Source organism: Pristiophorus japonicus, chromosome 28 (genome assembly GCF_044704955.1).
Source record: "Pristiophorus japonicus isolate sPriJap1 chromosome 28, sPriJap1.hap1, whole genome shotgun sequence".
Lineage (NCBI taxonomy): Eukaryota > Metazoa > Chordata > Chondrichthyes > Pristiophoridae > Pristiophorus > Pristiophorus japonicus.
In genome coordinates this window covers 9757011-9767043 of record NC_092004.1, presented here as the reverse complement: position 1 = coordinate 9767043, position 10033 = coordinate 9757011, and positions in this window count along the sequence as shown.

Below are 10033 nucleotides of genomic sequence, written 5' to 3'. Positions count from 1 at the left end.
CCTTCTCCTTTAGTAATCTCATTCATGGAGCAAATTGATTATCTTTCAACCCAATGTAATCAATGATGACCTGTTATTTATCAATACATAATTGCGTGTGTTAGCTTGTAATTGTCATGTATTCAACCAGCATTGTAACCCATGTATAATCTGACCGAAGTTGTACACTGTGAGAACAATGACCACTAGATGGTGAACTTGTGGGAGACACTCCTAACCTGGACCTTCAGGTATAATAGGGGAAGCTCCACCCACTTTAATCACTTGAGTGCTGAGGAATAAAGGAAAGATCACAGACTGACTTTCTCTCAAGCATGGGCCTCGTGTGCATTTATACTGTATCGTAAGGAAGTATCAGTAATAACCAAATTGAAAAGATAACACTTTCTTTACGATTCTAATTGATTTAAAGCGAGCCACACATTTTTAATTGACGTTTTATTTTTTCTTAAACTCACCCACCCTTTTTCATTTCCTCGATACGTAACTTTTCATCAAAATAAATTCGCATCTGTGAATTACATCTAACTTAAAGTGTAATTCAATTATGGGTATCGAATTCAACTTCTTCACAATTCTTAAATTTCCCACATAAAGTACAAAACTACAAAGGGTTAAAAACCTTCAGCTCTGTGCCAGATTAAGGTGGGTGGAGCCAAAACGACCATACAGATACATTATTTCTCTTTTCAAAGATTGGCATTCAAACAAATGAAATATTCATTAACTCCCATCTCAAATATTCCTCATGCAAGAAACATTCCACGAAATCACGTTCAGTCAACAAACTTATCTTTCTCATCGTTGGCACAAAAGGTGAAGCTTCTGTGTCGGCATTATATTCTTCTTAGATCTACACACTTTATCTCCTATTCTTAATTTGCGCAATTCGTCTAATTGAGATCTGATCATATCCTTATATTGCAACTATTGACTGACCACCATCAAGCACTGCTATGGCCGTCATTTAATTTGATTTTCTAACATCATAATTTTTTTTGGCGGCATCTTCTTTGGGATCCCATCTGTCACTTAACATGGTAACTGTCAATTTTTCATCGTCGTCTGCACAACACCTGCGCAGCGAACCTCCCGTCTCCTAATGTAGCAGATCACTGTACACCATCAATGCTTGATAATTCTCCTGTTCGATCTGTTCCTTGTCCACTTTAGCCTGAATTCCTCGAATCTAGATTCTACAATTATATACCTACGAAGCCCATCCTACTTTGATAATTGCTATTGTGACCTCTAAACTATCCTCAAGTTTTCTACACCATTACAAACCTTTATCACAAGTTCGGACACGCCAGGTAACTGACACGTTTCGCGGCAGATTATATCGGATTGATGAGTTGTATTAAAATATACTCACTCGTGATGTTCTGCAAACGTACATCTGTCTTTACCCCGGGTGCATCCTGCTGAGAATGACATTTGATGTGGAATATGACAAAGACACTCAAAACAGATCTATTGTCGAGAAAAATCATTGCTTGATCAAGGGAGACATGGCTACACCAGTTGCTCAACCTTTCTCGGCTAACACTTTAGCAGTATCTCCTTTGTACAGAATTCTTTGCAAATTCATCATTTACATTATAATTGGTCAGTCTTTCTACCACGTAACAATCTTTGCTTTGTTACAGATTATTTCCTTTTAAATTTGCTGATTGAGCCAATATGAACAGATGCATCCAGCATCCTGCCAATGACAGGCACCCACTCTACAGGCCAAAGACAATAATTCTGAATAACAGGAACTTTACCATTATTATCGGTTGCTCCTGATCATTTTGCTACATCATCTTATTTTTTTGCCAGGCTAAATAAAGTGCGTTTAATTCTTTAATTGCCCGTTCAATCCCACACTGGGCATCAGTGAGCGGGTTATAGGTGAGTATCTATGCTTAATAGCACTCTCGTCGAAATCTTCCATCTATATTCTGATAATTGGGATTAGGCTGGTGTAATGGTGAAATCGCTGTATTACATTTGTCCTGATTTGTGTCGAACGGACATACCTGGGTTATTTTCAACTTTTTAGGATAGATGCAAGTCTTGTAGCTGTATTGAACAACATGTATGGAGGTGCTGCAAGTCTTCAGCATAGCTGGCATGTATTCAGGGCCCATAGATTTTACTGTATACATGAGCTCAGCCTCTTTCATGCGTCGGATGGATTAAATTGAATTGTCTGAAGACTGGCTTCTGTGAAGTTGGGGAGATCATGAGGAGACCGAAGTGGATCATCCATCTGGCACATCTCGCTTAAGATAATTGGAAACGGTTCAGCCTTGTCCATTGCAATCACGTGCTGGGCCCACTATCTTTGAGCACGGGCATATTCATAGAGCCTCCTCCTCCCGTTGGTTGTTTAATGGTCCACCACCATTCACGAATGGATGAGGCGTGACTGGTTCTGGGCTCGCTTATCTCTGTCTATAGCTTGATGATACTGCACTTTAACATGCATTAAGTGCTGTGTAGTTTCGTCACCAGGTTGGCATTTAATTTTATGTAAGCTTGATGCTCCTGTTGGCAGGATCTTCGACACTTCTCATTGAAACAGGTTTGACCACGTGGCTTCATGTTATGATATAATGAGGGATCTGCTGGGCTAAGATTTTACAGATTGTCCGAGAATATTATTCTGCTTCTGCAGCCGGTCCACAGCGCCTCCTGGTTCCCAGTTTTGAGATGTTAGATCTTCTATTAAACTCTATTATTCAGCATGGCGATTGTGACACACAACACGATGGAGGGTGGCCACAGTGTGAAGGATTTCGTCGACAAAAGGACTGTACCGTTGCCATGCCTACCAACATTGTTTTGATCAGTTGTGTCTGCGACAGGCAGATTGGGGAGCACTAGATAAAGTAGGTTTTCCCCTCGTGTTTGTTCTCAAACCATTTGCCATAGGTATTCTGGTGTTCTGACAGATTTTTCGTTCAGGATTGTGACGTCGACTTTGCAGGGCTGAGTAGGATATGTATGCTTATGGCGTGAGCGTGTCCCGTGCATCATGTGCTGTAAGGTGCTTTGAGACGTGCTAAGTTCGTGAAATGTTCTGTACGAATACAAACTTGAGTTGAGCATGCGAGCATCAGGGCAACAGTGCAAGAGGAAGAAAATAATAGTGGGAGAAACAACGGGAGAGAGTCATGGAGACCGGAGAGCGAGGCTACAGGGGAAATAAAGAAAGATAGAAAGAAAGACAAACAGCTATTCCCATATGGACAGACATTTCTTCCTATTACATAATTATATGCAGAGAGAATCGTACGGTGTATTTACCGTCCTAATCAACATTCCTCTAAATTTTAAATGACATCCGAAACTCATCCAGAACTACATGACCACCTGTTCAGAGAAAATAAATATTTTCTTAAACTTATCTTAAAGCTACTTATTCTAGTTTCGGAACATATTCAAGAAAAATTAATCATTTTGGAGCACAACGGCAGATGGGATGTGCTGTACCATCGCGAAGTTGGTATCATTTTCGCACAGTAAACCGGAAGACAATTTCATGAAATGTCGTGTTTGCTTCCTTCCGAATGCCAGTTTGCTTTCCTAGTGCTTGTCTGACGAACTTTCACGCAAATGTGGGAAATAATAAATCAACGTATGTGGGGATACAGCGGGAAAGGGGAGGTTGTGTAGAAAATCAGCGATGATAGTGAGTGGAGGTGCAAGCTCGACGGGCCGCATGACCTACTCCTACTGCTATGTCTTCTTTCCCGATGCTCATATGATGGATCTATTCAGAACAATTGGATACCATCTGATGTAAAATAACGGAGCGATGCACTGTAATGACGCATGGTCAGGTACCATCTTCCAATATCATACAGAGACTTGTCGAGGCGGCATAATTTGTAGTTTGCAATACTGAAAGTGACAATTCATATTCCTCATGTCAGTGACTAAATATTCATAGTTCAATTGGAAAACTGCAGGAACTGAAATAAAATGTCTTCTCATGTGCCTGGTTTTGAGGACACTGCGTAGAAATCGGTACAAAGTACAAATGAAAGAGCTGGAGTGAGCAATGTCAATACAATTACATGGAAACAGTAAATGCTCATTATAGTTGGATCTGTTAAGCAAGAACACAACTTTCCATCTTATTCCTGAGAGCTGCCTGATTAGTTTACTATTACGGACTTTGAGATCTTTACTTTTTATCCACTAGATTATTTACATCAGAGTGAAAGCTGCTGATGTAATGTGTTTGTTCGAGTGACTCGAGCTAATTGCAATGATCAGCAGTATAACGGTGTCAGGGGAGACGTACCCATGTATAAATCAAGGCCCAGTGCAAGGTATCAACTCAGAGTGCCTGCCGGAGCTGTGGGTTCCACTCAAACAGATGTCACTGCTTCCAACATACATGGGATATCCATTCATCGTTCAGATAGAAGACATTAACTATCCTATTGTTGCAGCAGTTGTAGATTATTGTAAGACATTAACACAGATTTTGAAGCGCCGCCTGTTTTGTTCTAAGCTTAAATAATATAGTGCGTTAAGTATCTATTTACTTCTTGTATCAGCTGAGTTTTACAATGAATGCGTTTCCTTTATCCAACCCGTATTATTTAATCAAGTGTATGAGCTAAGAAAAGGTATCTGATCGCCAGGACAATTTATCATTTCATTTTGTGACAATCAGCTGTCTTAGAAACATGGAAACATACCAAATAGGTGCAGGAGTAGGCCATTCGGCCCTTCGAGCCTGCACCGCCATTCAATAAGATCATGGTTGATCATTCCCTAGGTACCCCTTTCCTGCTTTCACTCCATACACCTTGATTTCTTTATCCATAAGGGCCATATCTAACTCCCACTTGAATATATCCAATGAACTGGCATCAACTACTCTCTGCGGCAGGGAATTCTACAGGTACACAACTCTGAGTAAAGAAGTTTCTCCTCATCTCAGTCCTAAATGGCCTACCCCGTATCCTAAGACTATGTCCCCTGGTTCTGGACTTCCCCAACATCGGGAACATTCTTCCTGCATCGAACCGGTCCAGTCACGTCAGAATTTTATATCTTTCTATGAGATCCCCTCTCATCCTGCTAAACTCCAGTGAATAAAGGCCCAGTTGATCCAGTCTCTCCTCATATGTTAGTCCAGCCATCCCTGGAATCAGTCTGGTGAACCTTCGCTGCACTCCCTCAATAGCAAGAACGTCCTTCCTCAGATTAGGAGACCAATACTGAACACAATATTCCAGGTGAGGCCTCACCAAGGCCCTGTACAACTGCAGTAAGACCTCCGTGCTCCTTTACTCAAATCCCCTAGCTATGAAGGCCAACATACCATTTGCCTTCTTCACCGCCTGCTGTACCTGTATGCAAACTTTCAATGACTGATGAACCATGACACACAGGTCTCGTTGCACCTCCCCTTTTCCTAATCTGCCGCCATTCAGATAATATTTTGCCTGCGTGTTTTTGCCCCCAAAATGGATAACGTCACATTCATCCACATTATACTGCATCTGCCATATATTTACCCACTCACCTAACCTGTCAAGTCACTCTGCAGCCTCTTAGCATGCACCTCACAGCTAACACGCCACCCAGTTTAATGTCATCTGCAAACTTGGAGATATTACACTCAATTCCTTCATCTAAATCGTTAATGCATATTTTAAAGAGCTGGGGTCCTTGTGAGCCTTGCCGCACTCCACTAGCCACTGTCTGCCATTCTGAAAAGGACCCATTTATCCCAACTCGCTGCTTCCTGTCTGCCAACCAGTTCTCTATCCACGTCAGTACATTACCCCCAATACCATGTGCTTTAATTTTGCACACCAATCACTGTCCTATCATAATAAAGCATTAATGATTTTCAGTGATCAATAATGAAGAGCTCACGTTTTCAGTACTAAAGGTTTGAGTTCAATCTTCCTGCTCCAAAAAAAGTTTCGATCAAACTGAGATTTCAAACTATTTATTTTTTATCAATTTTGTGAAATATTATTTCACCGTTGTGCATCTTACGCCGCTTCATTGTTCTAGCGACTGAACTAAGTCTGCTGCTAAATCTTTCACATCTCCTTCTCTGGTTCAGTTTTGTTGAATTTTCTAACGGTCGCAGGACTTGATTGTAAAATGAAATGCTTATGCTTATGGTGTATAAGTTTGCACTGCACCTGATGTATTGATCTGGAGATTATATGTAGTAGCGCTGATATTGGTGATTTGTTAATTGACAAATCGCGCAATCTAACCCTTTAACGTATAATTAAAGGCAAGGAGTTTCTATCATCATTGTATAGAAGATACTTTTGATTATCTTTATTCCATGCAGTGTAGTTGAAGTTAAAAGGGCAGAGGTACACATTGGAGGCTTGGATCATTTGTAGAAAAAACTACAATCTTCCACCAAGCTATAGTGGTGTAATAGATTACCACTGAGAATAAGAGAGCTGGATAATGGGGTATGAACTGGAGCAGCTCAGGATTTTGGGATGAAATCGGATGTAAAAACTGACATTGCGAATACAGAGGATTAAAAAAAGGTTGAGAGAAGAGTGATGCATAGGGCAACGTCTGAGAGAAGCGAAATATTAAAATGTTAATAATTCCCGTGAGCAGCTTCTTTAAATTTCAGTACAGTATAAATAGAAAATAAAACTGTAACTTTATATTGGGGACTTTTAGATTGCTTGAGGATTTATTGTCGGTCAACTTTCCCATGTTAAGATATCTATCAGATCCTCAGTCTTTTTTGATGAATCAATTTTATTAATAAATATGTTAATATTAAACTCAATACCAATGCATTTAAAATTAAATCCGTAATGTCTATGGAGCAGAAGTAAAGGAATAGGTCCTTTAGCTCCTCGAGCCTGTAGTATCATTAAAGTCATATTGGCAAATCTGCGATCTAATGCCATATACCCAGCTTAAGCGCATAACCATTAATGTCTTTGGGTAATAAATATTTTTCAAACTTAGATTTAAATTAGTAATTGATTGAGTACAATTGCTGTTGGCAGGAGAGAGTTCCAAACTTCAACCATCCTTTGTATGTTGAAGTGTTTCCTAATAGCACTCGTTAAATTTCTGGCTCCAGATTTCGTACCATGACCGAAGGCCTGGACATCCCAACAATTGGAAAAAAATATCTCTCTCTTTACCATGTCTGTTTCCCTTCAGATGTGGAATTATCCCGTCGAAATCTACATTTCAGGGAACCCAACAATAGTTTGTGTAATCTCTCTTCCTAATGGAACCACAGGGGTCCGGTTATCAATCTGCTAAATCTATGCTGCACTCCTTCCAAGGCCAATATATCCTTCCTATGCTATGCTGACCAGAACTGCTTACAGTACTGCAGGTGTGCTGTAACCAGGGCTATGTATCGCTGTACCATTTCTGCTAACCTTCAAATCTAGTTCTCGAGATATAAAGATCTGCATTCCACTTGGCTTGTTGATTATTTCCTGTACCTGTTCGTGGCATTTTAATGTTTTATGGGATGCAGTGGAACTGCGTGGGACCAGCAGCGGGAGTGGGGCAAGATAAAGCGCATAAATGCAGGGTCAACAAGCAACATTTGAAAGGACCGTCAGCGTTTGACAGTGACGTCTGCCCAATGGAAGTTGCTGATTGGAACGTAGTGGGTGGGTGTTTTTTTTCTGTTAAGTTAGATCTTAGTCTTTAAAATACGGTACGTGTTTAACCTTTTAAGGAAATGTTAATTGGACTTTTAAATAAAGGATTGCTTTTACTCAGTAAAATAGAGGCATGGCAGGAATGACAGGGCAGCGCAGTCTGGAGGAGTGCATATCCTGTGACAAGTGGAAATTCAAGGATGCGTCATGTAGAATGGATGAATATATGTGCAGTAAAGGTACACAGTTTCCACAAATCGAGCAATGGTTTACGGAGCATGAGCGACGGCTGGAGTCACTAATGTGGATTCGCGAGTCTGAGTTCCGTGAATGGCATGGTTTGAGAGGTGCAGCATAAGAAAAACGGAAAGAGAGAACGTGGTGACCACGAACAGAAAACGACCAGTCAGGTAGTGCAGGTGGCCCTGGAGTTAATCTCGCTCTCCAAGCGGTATTCTGTCTTAATTACTGGTGGGGACGATGTTTCAGCTGCCGAGTGCTATCTGTGCCAATTCCACGCCACCAAGGGCAGTTAAGCTATACGGTTGTGGGGAGTAGTTGGGGGTGGAGGAAAAATATTGTAATATTGTAAATATTGGGGATACAGTAGTGAAGGGAGCAGACAGGCGGATTTATCGATGCAGAATTGAATCCATGATGGTATGTTGTCTTTTGTTGCCTGGGTCATGGAGATCAATGAACGGTGGCTAGGAATTCTCGGGGGATACGGAGAACAGCAGATGTCGTGGTCCACATCGGTACAAATGACATAGGTAGTAAGGAGGATCAGATACCGCAGGCAGAATTTAGGGAGCTGGGAAAGAGATTAAAAGCAGCAACAAAAACGTAGGAATTTCCAGATCATTGTAATGCCACCTGCTAATTAATACAGAAGTAGGAGGAGAGAACAGACGAATGCTTGGCTGGTAAGTTAGTATAGGAGATAGGTATTTAGATTCCTGAGGCATTGTGACTGTTTCTGGAGTGGTTTGACTTGCAGAAAAAAGACGGGTTGCTAATCAAGAGAACTGGAACCAATATACACGCGGGGGTTGCTATTGTTGTTGGGTAGGGTACAAACTAGCTTGAACAAGGTAGTAAAGTCCAACGGTCAGTTCAAGAACAATAAGGCATCAGGCGCAGATGGAATCTCTGTTGAGGCACTAACGTGTGGCGGTAATTACTATTGGCACGAATGCCTGGCATCATTTCTCTTATCTGGAGGGAGGAGAGTATGCCTGCAGATGTCAGTGATGCCTTAATCGTGACCATATTTAAAAAAGGGGAAAAGTCAGATTGTGGCATATGAGAGGATCTCCCTGTTTTCGTCCAATGAGAATGTCATCGCAAGAATCCTCTTCAACCATCTTCTCCCGATTGCTGAATAGTTCCTCCCAGCGTGGCAATGCGAATTTCTTCCACTAGTGGCTACAATGGACAAGATCGTCCTCACACGACAACTACAGCAGAAGTGCAGGCAACAGGAAAAACCCTTCTACATGGATTTATTTCACCTCACAAATGCCGTTGACACTGTCAACAATGTGGAACTATGGAGCGTCCTCCTCTACTTATGCTGACGCCAAACTATTTCCAACATCCTCCGCCTGCTCCACGACAACATGCAAGCCGAGATCTTGGCCAACGGATCCACCACAGATACTATCCATTTCCGAACAGAGGCCAAGCAGGACTGCATATCACGCCAACACTCTTCTCGGTCTTCCTGGCTGCAATGCTCCATCTCATACTCAATATGCTCCCCGCTGGAGTGGACCTAAATTGAAGAACAATTTGGAACCTGTTCAACATTCGTCTTCTCCAGGCTAGATCCAAGGTCGTCCCATCCTCTGATATCAAACTGCAGTACACGGATGATGCTTGCCTCCGCGCACATTCCAAGGCTGAATGCAAGCCATCATCAACATCTTTATCGAGGCATATGAAAGCACTAAACTTCCACAAGACAAAGTACTTCCACCAACCTGACCTCGCCAAACAGCATCAAAAACACAGCGTGGCCATGGACAAAGTGGAGGATTTTCCATGCCTCGGGGACGCAGTATCAATTGTCATGACTCGAGTCTACTTGAAACGTTGTAAGTGCAAATTCTGGAATAGTAACTATAGATTTGACTTAACAGCCCATTTTGCAATAAAAAAGCTGCCTACAAATAAGAATTCGTCCACAACTCAACACTCGTGCTTCAGTAAATAGTTGTATTTTTATTCACTGTGAATAAACAGGAAGCAATATGTAATTAAATGATTCTGAATACACATAAATAACTTTTGAATTGCGAAATAATGTCGAATACTAATTGGTTAATTAATCTGTTTGTTGGACCGAATGTAACAAATATAGCATATGGTACATTCACAGCAATTGATTCTGT